Source organism: Callospermophilus lateralis, chromosome 6 (genome assembly GCF_048772815.1).
Source record: "Callospermophilus lateralis isolate mCalLat2 chromosome 6, mCalLat2.hap1, whole genome shotgun sequence".
Classification (NCBI taxonomy): Eukaryota; Metazoa; Chordata; class Mammalia; order Rodentia; family Sciuridae; genus Callospermophilus; species Callospermophilus lateralis.
This window is the reverse complement of record NC_135310.1, coordinates 130,251,184-130,266,575: the sequence shown is the minus strand read 5'-3', so window position 1 is coordinate 130,266,575 and position 15,392 is coordinate 130,251,184. Positions and strand designations below refer to the sequence as shown.

The window sequence follows — 15,392 nt, the reverse complement described above, 5'->3', positions numbered from 1 at the left end:
GGAGAAATGCAAAACACACCCAAGAATTCTCTCAGACTTTGGGGACTTGTAGGTTTTATCTAATTATAGTTTCTTTTTTCATCTACAAGGAGCATAACTAAATATTCTAGGTGGGGAATTTTCCTTAATGACATCCTGATCTTAGCTACATTATGTCCTTCTTATCCTCCTTTCAAGAAATGTATGCATCTTCTTTTTGCAGTACTTCATATAAGAGTTTTATAAATAAATAAATATTTGTAGATGAACCAATGTGTATGGAATGTGTATGTGTAAATAAAGCTTAGTGTCACTACTCTAATGACCAACAACATGACTGACATGGTTATGACAAATACGTTTTTTTATCATAAAAGTAAATTCTACACCTTGTGAAGGTAGGATTTGGATCATAACTTCAGAAGTTTAAATTTATCTGAGAATGATTCCTGTTCCTTTTTAGTGCTCACATTTGATAGTATTATAGGCAGTGGATATCTGTAGTTTATTTAAAAGTGAGAAGGCCTAATAGAAAACATCATTGTCTAACAATTTGCCTTTTGGGGGGATATTTTATTCTTTTTCTTTGAACAGCGGCATCTGGGATTATGTACAACCAGAAAATTTTCTGCTCTTTTTGAATCACAGAAGAAGCTTCAGAGATGAGACAGAAGATTTAATATTGATAGACAGTGAAGTATTGATAAGTTAACTTAGGTAACTCTCTTATGCATATTTTATCAGCATAAAATGACAGTCATCTCTTTTAATAAATATTTTAGATCTAAATCTGTACTCTAAGACAATGCAAAAACAATTTTAAGTATTATTACTAAGTGTGAATATTTAAGTTTCACAAAAGTAAATGCAGCTTTACAATAATGTTTGCCTTTGCCATTTATATACCATTTTTATATTATAAATTTGTAGAATTTATGAGGTGGTTTATCTTCATATTAAATAAAAAGATTTTATCTGTTCTATCTAATGAGATACTTAAAATTTGATAGTTAAAAAGTTAACAATCTGCCTTGTTTTCCAAATATTCACAATATTTTACTTACAAAATATTATGATCCTTGTAAACTTTAGATACTTGCAACATGTTATTATTGGATGTCACTTCATTAAATAAAATAAAAGTTTTAACAGAGAGTGATTCTGAAGAATCTTTTAAATACATGTAAATAAATCTAGGTGAATATAGTAAATAGTAAGTGGATGATTAAAAAAATTGCAAAAAGAAAAACATGATGTGCAGTCAGAAATGATTGATAAGGTAACTAAGGAAGTACTTCTATAAACCTTGCATTTCTCTGTTCATAAAATGTAATTTGACATTCATAATTATATCTACTCATATTCAAATTAAATTTGTATTGGTGGATTAGGATAACCAAATGCTTAATGAGTAGTATAATTACCTAAACAATTCAAAATCTCATAACTTCAAACAATAAATATGAAAACCAAAGTTATATTCCAATACCCAGAAAAATGTAAAAACTCTTAAATATCTTCTATGTATTCATTATATTTTAACCAAACATTTTACCTAACATTTTTTTTCAGCCTCAATTGGCTTTTTTAAACCTGTTATACCATAAATTAAATGAGACTCATTTCTAGCAGTTCAGTCTCCTTCCCACTGGATTTCACAAAGTGTGCCTCTCTAGACAAGGTGGGCTGATGCTGCAGTTGAACACAGGGAACTTTTTCTTGGTTTCCCTCTTTTTCTGATCATTTTCCTTCACACATTTCAGGAAATTACCTTGACTTAGAGGGCTTAATATGCTCAACAATCATATTATTTTTCTTGGCAATAATCTTGCCCTTAATTTGTTTGTTTACAAAAGCACCAACAGTGTGCTGGGTGACACTGTAGCAGTCCCTTCTGAACAATACACACTCACTTGCCATCTACTATATAACCCTTCTTGTAAATTCACATATATGTAGCCAAAGGAACAGTTCCATGATTTATAAAAGGTCTAGAGAACATACATCAAGTGCCTCTCTTTCCCACTGTGATTGTCATTTTGGTGAAGTACTGGAAGGTGGTGGGTCCTTTAGTTAACCTTTTATTGCAACATAGAATTCATATTATACACTTGTACTCCAGTGACTTGGGAGGCTGAGACAGGAGGATGGCGAGTTTGAGGCCAGCCTCTGAAAGTTAGTGGAATGCTGGCTCAAAACTTAAGAGGGTGGGGACTATGTAGAACCACAGCCTCTGAGACTGGAGTCTCTGTGCTTCTCCCTTGCTAGCAAGACAATAAACCTTTTTCCATTTTCTCAAAACTGTGTCCTCATTATTAAATTGCTATCAGGGATGATGATCAAACTTTCAGTAACAAATTTGACACATCAGATGGGGCCTGAGAGCTGCCTCCACTTTGGCTTTCTTGGGAATACCTGGCTGTCCAAGAAATCCCACTTCCAAACACGTTGAGAGCTGACTGCCTGTGAGTTAGGAGACTGGGTGAGTTTGCCTCAGGTTGAACAAGAGGAGCTATTCCTGTGAATAAAAGGAGGAACTGGGGGACTATCCCAGCAGCTGCCACAGCTCCTTTTACTTTGGGGAACTCCAGCCTTTTCTCCCTAAAAGGTACAGGTTGCTCTCTCTTGGTCTACTTTGAGAAAAAGGAAACTGACTTAGTGAAGTCAAGACATGCTTAGCCACCAGGAAAGTTCCCCAGTGTGCACACTCAGACTCCTGGTTCCACGCATCTGGCTCCTCTTTGTGGGAACATCTGGTCCCTCCCTGTGGAGACATCTGTGGTTCCACTGGTCTAGGAGTCTTGGTTGAGCAGGACTCAAGAACCTAGGTATTTTTACACCCTTCAGGTCTGTTCTGGGTTCTCATCTGTTTGCTGACCTTGGGTTTGGGAATTCCCTCTAGTGTCTATCTATGTTTTTGTTTGTGTCTTTTGCTGTCTCTTTTATAATATGGGCAATACTGTGTTGATCCTATAGATAGCCCCTTGGGAAAGATCTTGGCTGCTCTCTCAGTTTTAAAGATTCCCAATTGTTGGCCATGGTTTTTGAGATCCTTTCTGGTTGTGTGTTTCATTTTGTACAATCTGGCACTTGGAGTTGAGCTCTCAAAGGTAAAGTAAGCAGAAGAAATTTGTTTATGCAGGTCTCTCTATTTAACCACATTTCTGTCAACCATGGCTTCAGTGATCCTCTTTCTGTCTCTGGTTTTTGTATCAGTTATTGGCCTTTTAAGACATGGGCCATGCTGCATTGATCTTTTTGGTAGGTAGTCCCTTGAGAAGAGAGATCTTGGCTGAATAGGCCACCTATTGGGTATAGCTGTTACCATCTAAGGGTTCTGGTTTTTTTTTCTCCATTTACCAAAGAAATGAAGACCAGGACACAGAGATAGCAAGCAAGAAGTAGATTTATTGCAAAAGCGACAGAGATACAGATATAGACGTCTCTGAAGAGAAGAGACTCCAGAAGCTGAGATCCAATTGGTGAGTTGGGGGCTTATTCTTTTTATGGTCTATGGAATTTCCTCATTTCCTTATCTTCTCCTCTGTCCACACTCTCCTCACTGTTATTGATTGGGTGCCTCCTCTGTCCACATATCTGTTTTAGCTTTTCTATTGGATCCCCAGTTGAGGAACATGAGTACAAAAAGTATCTGTCTGATTAGGTCCCCTGCTTGTGTCCACCAGCACTTTTCTAAAGCAGGAAGTTGACCTCATAAGACCCTCTCCATGCACCTTTGTTCTGGTCCTGCCCCTAACCTCCTCACTCACTACCTTGCCCTGGCTCCCTAAGCCCTCCTATCTCTTCCTCATACTCCTATCTAAGAGAAAGATGTGACTTTGAATGGTTTTCTGGATTATTATACAATCTTACATTTGGACTTGGTCTACCAGAGGTAAAGTATATGGAAGAGATTCTCCATTACAGGTATTTGTGAAGTTGCATGATAAGGAGTCTTAAGGCATTAAGTTGAAGGCACAAAAAGGCATTGCCTCTGATGTGCAAGGACAAGAGGACACCAGCCCAGGGCTGGGAAAAAATCCCAGGAAAGCTGCCTGGCCTGAAAAAAAGTTGCAGAGGGCAAAGTGAACTTGGCCTCTACCCTTCCAACCCCTTTTGCACACAGGAGGGTGGAGGCTACTGACCACAAAGGACATGGCAGTAAGTTCCAGCACTGTTAGGTTTATGACCTGGGGACAGGAATAGTCTCCACTTTTAAGATCTGACAGGACCCTTTATTTGGCCAGGGAATATCTGTCATTGGAGGAGAGCAATTCTGGTTATGACAGTATCCCATCAAACTAACTGCATGTGGATCCTGGCAGGATGAACAACTACATCAAAAAAAGAATAAAACAGAAACTACAGTCAACCCCTGTATTCACAGCAGCCTCTGCCAACAGATATAAATAAATACATATATATTTACATATAAATAAATAAGGGCTCTGTCTTATTTCTGTTGGCCTTGACTAAGTCTATTTCTGTTCGTTAACACTGTTTTCTAAATGTACAAGAGATTCAAGGCTATTCTTTGATTTTTGCTAATACTGCTCACCCATGTAGACCTGTGATTATGGTTACCATACCCTATGGATTCTAAATTTTACTTTAAAATTTAAACTTAGTTAAATGTAAAGCTTAATAGAACACTTTACTAAGTTGGTGTTTTTCAATATAAAATTGTCTGTAACAATAGTCTCCTTCAGATTTATATAGAAATAACAAATGTGGCTGCTAATTTTTTTTCTCTTTCTTTTTCTTTTGGTCATTTAAGGTTTTTTAACTAAATAAAGAAAACCTGTTATCAATAAGTTATATATAAAACTTGTGTTACTGTTTGCACTGGTATGAAAGTTTAAATGTATTTTTGAAAGATAATAAGTAGAGCCTGATTTGTTCAAAGATTGACAATGGGTAACATGAAAACATTCTGCCACCTTTTCCACAAAAGGGAAGTTAAGAGCTCTCTTAACCTCTCTGGCTGTTTCAGATATAATGTTGTATTATGTTAACTGATGTTCAGCTAGACTCAGGAAATAATACATGAGAACTTTGTAGAATGATATTTTATAAGGGGGCAAAGATCAGATTCAGAAATAAAACAGGCTAGAATTAAGCTTTTTTAAAGTTGTTTTCAAAAGATAAATTTTTTGTTATAAAGATTACTGTGATCTCAAAGTAAACAGGGAATATAATAGAAAATTTATGTAAAGGTTTAGGTAAATTGTAAAAGGTATTTAGGCTTGTAAAAGTGTTTTAAAAGCAGTAAAACTTGGGGCTTGGTTTGGGTCTCAGTGGAAGAGCACTTGCTTAGCATATGTGAGGCACCCAGTTTGATCCTCAACACCACATACAAATAAATAAATAAAATAAAGTATTGTGTCCTTGTACAATCAAAAAAATATTTAAAAAAAAAAGAAAGAAAAAAAGTAAAACTTGCCAGATGCAGTAGCACATGCTTGTAATCCCAACAGCTTGGGAGGCTGAGACAGGAGGAGCAGGAGTTCAAAGCCAGTCTCATCAAAAATGAGGCACTAAGCAACTCAATGAGACCATGTCACTAAATAAAATACAAAATAGGGCTGGGTATGTGGCTCAGTGACCAAGTGCCCCTGGGTTTAATCCCTGGTACCAAAAAAAAAAAAAAAGTAAAAGTTGAATATAATTGAATGTTAAATATATGAGTATTTGTAAAGGCTAAATAGACATTAGTGGGGTTTTTTTCTTTGTAAATCTTTATAACTGTTGTCTGATAGTGTTTTATAGAAGTACTACTTCTAACAGAATAATCTGAATTTAATAATCTTTGTCCCGGGGTTTCATAAACTGACTTCCAGACACTCACGTATAATCAAATCAAGCCTTTATTGAAGCACACAGGTGGTGGCTGACCAGAACATAAATCTGTTCCCCTGATCATCCTGAACAATTGCAAGGGCCCTCATTATAAGCCTGAAAACCACAAAAGGGATATTCGGGGGGTCTAGCCAATGCAAGCAAGCCAGGTTTACAGAAACAGGAGAGTGCAGTCAAGTGGAGGGATGCTTAGCCAATCACAGTTAGCCCAATAACCTCAGTTACAGAAACAGAGCACTGTTACCCTAGTTACGGAAACAATTTCCCATTAGATAGTTCTGTGTTCTTAAAGGTTTGTATAGCAAAAGGAAAAGAACATTTTGCCCTAGTTATGACCCTTCTACTTGGCATGGTTGTTTTACAGGATGAAGTCATAAAACAAAATGGAGTCACATTTGCTTCTACTATCACAGATACAATAAATCAACACCTGTAGGACAGATAAGATATAATGCTGACTTCCAGTACAATATTTACTCCAGTTAAATGGAAGGGATAACTGTAAAATGATAGATATTGAAGTTATAACCCATTACTCTTACATTAAAACTAAAACTGGCTTGCTGGATATTTAAAACCAAAAACTGGAAGACCAAAGTCAAGGAAGTAAAAGGGCCAAGGAAAAAGGAGCCAATATGTTGGCCCTTGTTCTCTAAGGTCAGACACAACCCAGAGAACAATGGGTCTCCTCTAAGGCCCCTGCAACTCCAGTGAATCACCTGATCTGCTGACTCGGGAAATCAAGAGGACCCTAGAGAACAGGAAGCCAACCAATGCACATTCTGCAAAGAGGAGAGTCATTGAAGAGGTAAATATCCCTCATGCTTCCAAGATAAGCCATGTATAGTCAACAACACACTGATCCATACTGGCAGGTGGCACCACTGAGAAAGGAAAGGAACCAAAAGGCTTCCCACAGGTCCCCAAGAGTGATCTCTGAGGAATCTCAGATGACTCTTAAGAATAAATAGGAACAAGGTCAATTTTAACCAGCTTTGTCTCAAACACATGGCAGGAGAGTCTACAGGGACATTTAAAAGGAAAGACATTTTTTAATGTAACTTAAGATGTACACTTGAGTCAGTCCTACCAAAAGTAAGGAAAGCTGGAGGCTATAAAGGAAGGATTATTGTGTGGGAGTGCCTAATGATAATGATCACAAAGGACTCTAGAATCACAATTTTGTCTTGAGTTAATTTTAGCCTGATCTCATAGACCTCCAAACCTTCTTAACCTCTTAAACAGATAAAATCAATCTGTTTTTCACTGATAATGATCATGGGTGACTGTTGCCGCAGTCCGGCCGCAGCAAAATATCCGGGGGGTGACGAACAACTTGTGTATGTTGATACAGCAAGAGTGGAAGCCTTTTATTGTAGGTTCTGAGGGATATTTATACATTTTACACAGCTTATCTAATTAGCATAAAATAGATACAGCAGTCAACCAATAAGGAATCTCCACACTTAATGGCTCTCTTTTGTTACTTCACAAACCACTCCCTCTGGCATTTTGCCAGGCGCCATCCAGACTTGTTTACAGACTCTAACATTTCTCTGGCAAAATAACAGGTGCCAATCTGACTTGTTTACAGACCTTAACATTTCCCCCTTTTGTTTAATTTAAATAACGACCATAGTGTTTTTTACAGAAACACCATAAATAACCTGCTAGAAACAGAAAGGGAGGATACAAAATGTTACAATACCAAGCCAATTGATGGCTCCATGCAAGAAGCCCTTGGAAAAATTATACCAGCAATGACACCCTTAGCAAAGATATCGAGTTACAATTTGTTGTAGATTACAGTTTGTTGTCTCAGTCCAGGTAAAGCACTGTCTCAATAGATTAACTCACAGTCCAGGTAAATCACAGTCCAGGTAAGTTCTGCAGGCAGCTAGCTTAAATCACAGTCCAGGTAAGTTCTGCAGGCAGCTAGCTTAAGTTGTAGCAGCAGAAACAGCAACAGCTCCGAAGTTTCCTCGGGTTCTCAGCCCAAGTTTACTCAGGTTCTCAGCAACATTGTAAATTTTTTCACCTTTGTTTTCACCAGCACTGGGACGAAGGCAGGAACTCCAGATGGCTAATGAAAATCCTGTAGCATTTCACTAAGAAAACAACCTTCTGAACAATTTAGTACATTATCTCAAGGATTTTTACATTTGAAATAAGCCTTAATAGTACTCATTACTCATTAGCTTCCAGGTGTGGGAGACCCATTGTAGTTACTGGCCTTGGAAATGATCAAACTTCAGGGATGCCAGTAGCGTCTTCTGCCAGCTGTAGCATCCCGGGCAGCCCCAGATGGCCCTGGGGAAGAGTCCCAGACTCAAACTGCTTCCGGGCACAGGGAGCAAAAGCCTGCGAGACTCTGCCTCCAGGTCAGGTCTAGATTTGGGCTCACAGTGGCAATCCGCTCCCATGGGCAGGGGGGCGGGGAAGAGCCTGCAACTGCCACTTGGAAAATTCTTGCTGCACCATGATCAGCTTGGGCAGGTGGCAGCCGCCTTGTCGATTCACGCACTCTCTGGTATCGAAAAGTATTCAGTAATAGCCTTTTGCTGCAACTTTTTTCCTGATAATCCTTCTTCTTCTGAACTTTCTTTTTCTTTCTGACTAGAGTTTCTGGGCTTTTATCAACACATGCCCTAACTATTCTTGGTTCCACTGGGGTGCCTTTTTCCCTTATTAATTTTCTTCTCACCCCTTCCATATTTTCATCACAAAGACAATACAACATTTCAAGACAAAACAAGACACAAACATACTGTATCAATCTTCTCCATTTTCTCGAAATGGCCATTTTTCTTCTCGCCCTATCTGCCTAGGGACAAGCAGATTGCTCCCATCCTATCTATGGACGGGCAGCTTTTTTCATCACTTACCCCCGAGTGTCCCGGGGCTCCCTGTACGGGCCACCATCTGCAGTCCGGCTGCAGCAAAATATCCGGGGGGTGACGAACAACTTGTGTATGTTGATACAGCAGGAGTGGAAGCCGTTTATTGTAGGATCTGATCGATATTTATACATTTTACACAGATTATCTAATTAGCATAAAATAGATACAGCAGTCAACCAATAAGGAATCTCCACACTTAATGACTCTCTTTTGTTACTTCACAAACCACTCCCTCTGGCATTTTGCCAGGTGCCATCCAGACTTGTTTACAGACTCTAACATTTCTCTGGCAAAATACCAGGTGCCAATCTGACTTGTTTACAGACCTTAACAGACTGTATTCATGATTTTCAGAGACTGAAATACTAATTGCTTTTGTGCTTCTTGTTTACAAACAAAGTAATGTTTTCATGTCTTGTTTATTGTTGTCTTAACATGAGCCCTGCCTTAAACATGCCTTGTGAAGTTACTCACCAACTGTCATCATGGACCTCTGGACAGCCCTGATGTTAAATATTCTTAACTGTCCACACCCAACCTGAAAGAGAATAAGGATTTCTGTTCACTTCCCCCGCAACTTCATCCTCTCTCAACAGGAAGCAACTTGGAGATGTTGTCAACAATTTTCCATAAAAATGGAATGTAGAAATTTACAATGAGGAAATGGAACAGTGGTCCACTTTATGGTTTGAATTAACCATTGCTGTTCTGCTACTGAAACTTATTTTTTAAAGGACATGTTTCTTTCTCTTCCTCTCTCCCTACTCCTCCCTAATCTCTCCCCCTCCCTAACATCAGAGGAAACATAATAATCTTTCTTCCCATCCTAGGCAGATTTATCTGTCCTTGAGCACACACCCACCACAGGAATTAAGTAATTCAGACTTTGAAGATGGCACCAAAGATCCCAGAAATTAAAATCTCCTAAATTAACAAGAAAATTACAACTCCAGACAGAAAACACATGGAATGAGGCCTATCTAAAAACCTCCTGTTCCCCTAGATGGGCAGAACCACAGCCTCTGTGCTGGAATCCTCTGTGCTTCTTTTGCTACCAAAACAATAAACCTTTCTTTTCCTTTTTCTCAAAAGGGAAAGTCGGGGTGGAGGAAACTTTTGGATATGACTTGTTGGTAAAGCACCTCTGGGTTAAATCCCCAGTACCAAAACATAAAAAATAAATTTTCAAAAAAATTAAAAGGGCTATGGATGTTGCTCATGGTAGATCAGCACTGGATTCAAAAAAATATATACAATTTTTATGCTTAAAAGATTTGTCCAAACAGAATTTTCTGGAAAAGAGAGAGTAGTGGAGGAAGAAATAGACTCTGATATTGAACATAAAAGAAGAGAGAGAATTGGAAATTCATCAACTCTTTTAAGAAATGGTTCAAAATAAAGACTTCATGTCACCAAAATAATGCTGTATATACAGATTTGCTATCATTTAATACTTAACTCTTTGCAGCATCAACATTAGTTCAAAGATTCATTAAAAATGAGTGATGGACTGGGGTTGTGGCTTAGCCGTAGAGTGCCCATCTAGTATGCATGAGGCTGTGGGTTTAATCTTCAGCACCACATAAAAATTAATAAATAAAATAAACATGTTATAAACAAGAAGAATGAGTGAAACCTGAGTTATGATTCATCCTGAAACAAAATTTCTCTTTGTTGTTAATCTGTGAAAGCAAAATAGATATTCTAAATATTATGATACTAGAATTAAAACTGATACGTAGACCAAAGGGGAGGAATGGAGAATCCAAAAACAAATCCATACATTTTCAATCACTTGATTTTTGACAAAGATGCCAAGAACACAAAATGGAAAAAAAGAATGGTCTCATCAATAAATGATGTGGGAAAAACTGAAAATAGTCAAGCAGAACAAAGAAAATAAACTTTTTTCTCACCATATATATGAAAGTGAGCTGAAATGATTGCGAACTTTAAAGTAAGACATGAACCTATAAAATAATTAGAAGAAAGGAGGAAGCTAAATGATACTAATTTAGGCATTTTTTTGTTTGTTTGTTTGTTTGTTTGTTTGTTTTTTTAATATGGCCCTGAAAAGCACAGGCAACAAAAAAAAAAACTAAAAATACAAGTGAAACTATATCTATGGCAATATGTAAAAACGTGGATGTGTAACTGATGTGATTCTGCAATCTGTATACGGGGTAAAAATGGGAGTTCAAAACCCACTTGAATCAAATGTATGAAATATGATATGTCAAGAGCTTTGTAATGTTTTGAACAACCAATAAAAAAAATAAAAATAAAAGTTATATTCTAATATCTAAAATAAATAAATAAATAAATAAATAAACAGAACTAACTAAAAAAAAACTATATCAAACTAAAAAGTTATGCACAGCAAAAAAAGCAATAAGCAGAGTGAAGAGAAATATAACAATATAACAGGGGAAAATGTCTGAACATTTGATAAAATGTTAATATCTAAAACATAGAAGAAACACAGTAGTAAGAAAATAAATAATATTCTTTAAAAAGTATCAAAGTACCAGAATAGACATTTCTCAAAGACAAAATTGTTCAATGTCACTAATCATAACAAAAATGCAACTTGAAACCACAATGAGATATTACTCCATAATTAGAATGTTAGGTATCACTCCATACTTAGAATGTTAGAACTGCTATTATCCAAAAGAAGAAAAATTAAAATATTGGAAAGTATGGTGAGAAAGAGGAACCCTTGTACACTATTAGTGGGAATGTAAATCAGAATAGCCACTATAGAAAATAGTGTGGAGGTTCTTCAAAAATCAAAACTAAGACTACCATTCAATCCTGCAATTCGACTAATAAGTATATGCCCAAAGGAAACAAAATTTATTTCAAAGAGATATATCTACACTCACATGTTCATTGATGAGTTCACAATAACCAAGAAACGGAATCAACCTAAATTTATCAGTATATGAATGCCTAAGAAAATATAGCATATATATACACAATAGAATACCACTCACCTTAAAATTTTTTTAAAATTCTTAATTATGACAACATGGCTGAATATAGAAGATGCTATGTGAAGTGAAATAAACTAGGCACAAAAGGCAAATACTGAATGATCATACTCATATTTGGAAACATAGCACATGCTTACCTGGGAGGTGACTGGGGAAATGCCAAAGAACACAAATTTCAAGTAGGAAGAATAAGTTCAAGAATTATACAGTTCTATATGGAGACTATAGTTAATAACACTAAATGGAGATTCAAAGTGATCTCACCACAAAAATTAATAAATAAATAAATGTTAATTAGTTGAATTAAGCCACCCATTATGTACACTTATTTGAAAACATCTTGTTGCTCAACATAAATATGCACAATTTTCATTTGTCAATTGAAAATAAAGTCTAAAGTAAAAAATATAAAAAGATATTAAATGATCTAACTTTAGAGTTCAAAAAACTAGAAAAAGAACAGTTATTATTTCTGCCAATTGCCAAAATAATAAAAAGTGAGTAAAAATAAATCAAATAGAAAAAAAGAAAAACACAGGATAAAATCAACAAATCTAAGAGTTGATATTTTGAATAAATTATAAGTGCAGCCAGGCATGGTGGCACACACCTGTAATCCCAGCAGTTCAGGAAGCTGAGGCAGGAGGATTGTGAGTTCAAAGTCAGCCACAGCAAAAGTGAGATACTAAGCAATTTGGAGACCCTGTCTCCAAATAAAATACAAAAATAGGTCTGGAGATGTGGCTCAGTGATCTAGTGTCCCTGAGTTCAATCCCTGGTTCCCTAAAGAAATAAGTGCAAATATATACAGTAAGTCAAACTTCAACAAGAATGCCAAGAATAAACAAGGGGAAATAAGTAGTCTCTTCAATAAATGATATTGGGAAAACTGGATAGTCATGTGATAGGATGAAAATGGACACTTATTAGACTGTAAATGAAGATTTAAACAGGAGGCATGAAACCTTTAAAATTCCTAGAAGAAAGAAAATCTTCTTGACATTAATATTGTCAGAAATTTTCAACTATGACAGCAAAAACATAGGCAATAAAGCAAATAAAAAAGTAGGACTGCCAGGCACAGTGGCTCATCCCAGCAGCTTGGGAGGTTGAGACAGGAGGTTCCCAAATATACAGGCAGCCTCAGCTATAGGCTAAGCAACTCAGTGAGACCCTGTCTCTAAATAAAATACATAATAGTGCTGGGAATGTGACTCGGTGGTTGAGTGCCCCTAAGTTCAATCCCCAGTTCCCACTCCCAAAAAACTAGGAGAATATCAAACTAAAAACAAACCAAAAATGAAATAAACAAAGTGAAAAGGCAACCTATAAATTTAGAGACAATGTTTGCTAATTATATGTCTGCTAATCTGTTAATATCTCAAAATGAATAAGGATCAGACATATGCAGAATATTCTACCAAAGCATTTACAAAAGAAAAGATCAGACCTAAGCTACAATATGTTCTAATATCTGTTCTACCAGAACTTAATAAAGTTCTAGTAACTAAAATACAGCTTGGACAGTGGAAATAATCTAAAAGCTTAGGAAAAGACCATGTATTTTTAGAATGTCTCAGAATATTGTATAGTGAGAGGTCTGTGTCAAGCCAAAGATATGGGTCTCTGTTCCACAGGATGGGGGTTGTTAAAGTTGTCAAGAATAAGGCCTACATTAAAGGCCCAAATCACTATCATGTTGGCTTAGGAACCAAATTCCTCAACAATAGTACTAAAGCATAAGAAGTAAAATCAAGTATCAACAAATGGGATGGTATCAAACAAAAAACGTCTTCACAGCAAAGGAAACAATCAAGTATATGAAGAGAGAGCCTACAGGATGGGAGAAAATCTTTGCCACACACACATTAATCTCCATGATATAAAAAGAACTCAAACAGTACCAAAAAAAAAAAAAAAACCCACAAATAACCCAATCAACAAATGAACAAAAGAACTGGACACACTTCACAAAAGTGAAATGAAAAAAATATAATTGGCAAACAAATATAGAAAAAAATATTCAACATCTCTAGCAATTAGAGAAACTACACTGAGATTTCATCTCACTCCAGTCAGAATGGCAGTTATCAAGGACACAAATAGAAATAAGTGTGGGGAGGGGGGAAAGGTACACTCATACATTACTGGTAGGACTGAAAATTGGTGCAACCATTATGGAAATTGGTGCAACCAGTATGGAGATAACTCGGAATACTTGGAATGGAACCACCATTTGACCCAGCTATCCCACTCCTCTGTCTACACCCAAAGGACTTAAAATCAGCATACTATAATCATGCGGCTATGTCATTGCTTAAAGCAGCTCAATTCATAATAACTAAGCTATGGAACCAACCCAATTGCCCACCAACAGATGAATAGATAAAAATGTGGTACATATGCACAATGGAACATTATTCTGCCATAAAGAAGAATGAAATTATGGCATTTGCTGGTAAACCAATGGAACTGAAGATCATCATCCTAAGTGAAATAAACCAATCCCCCAAAACCAAAGGCTGAATATTCTCTCTGATATAAAGATCCTGAGTCAGGATCTTTATATCAGAGAGAATATGTGGGGAATATCAGGTGGGGGAGGGGGCGGTCACCAGATTAGATGGGGAAGGGGGTGTGTGTGAGGAAAATGGAAGGCGGATGGGAACGGGAAAAACAGTCGAATGAATCAGGCATAACTTTTCTATGTTCATATACAAACACACAGTGTAACTCCACATCATGTACAACTGAGAGAATGAAAAGTTATTCTCCATGTATGTATAATATGTCAAAATACATTCTACTGTCATATATAACTAAAAAGAACAAATTGAAAAATCTTAAAGGAGAATAAGGCCTACTTTAAGAGATAACAAGTGAAATTTAGAAGATGAGAGGGAAAAACTGACTCTAATGCTTGTAAACACTTGGTGATGCAAGACAAAAATCAGTACAACACACTCAAACACAGCATGATAGTTCATGTAACTAACAGAGATATCATGTGCCACATTTTTCTAATGCCCATATAGAAGGGGATATGATAGTCTGTGCAGCATATGCCTATGAACTACCAAAATATGTTGTGAAAGTAGGTCCAATGAATTATGCTGTATCATATTACACTGGCTTGCTGCTGGTCCACAGGCTTCTCAATAGGTTTCACATGGACAAGATCTATGAAGGCCAAGTGGAGGTGACTGGAGATGCATACAATGTGAAAAGCACTGATGGTCAACCTGGTGCCTCCCATGCTATTTGGACTCAGGTTTTGCCAGAACTACAGCTGGAAATAAAATTTGTGGGACCTTGAAGGGCTTATCTATCCCAAACAATTCCTTGTTTATGATTCTGAAAGCAAAAAATTCAATGCAGAAGTATATTGGAAGCACATCATGGGTCAGAATGTGGCATTATCTAAGGAAGAAGATAAAGGTGCTTACAAGAAACAATTCTCTAAGTATATAAAGAAAAATGTTACCCCAGACATGATAAAATATATGTATAAGAAAGTCCATTGTGCTATAGGAGAGAATCCAGTCTATAAAGAGAATCCCAAAAGAGAAGTTAAAAAGAAGAGGTGAAGAAAGATCATGTAGATAAAAAGAAGGCAAGCTTCCCCAGAGCTCAAGAACAGGCTGCTGAGAGCTAA

General features: G+C 36.7%; 1 pseudogene; it reads left to right on the top strand.

Moving 5' to 3' along the window:
* The first annotated feature begins 13,375 nt into the window (after positions 1 to 13,375).
* On the top strand, positions 13,376 to 15,392 carry LOC143400843 (large ribosomal subunit protein uL18-like; annotated as a pseudogene).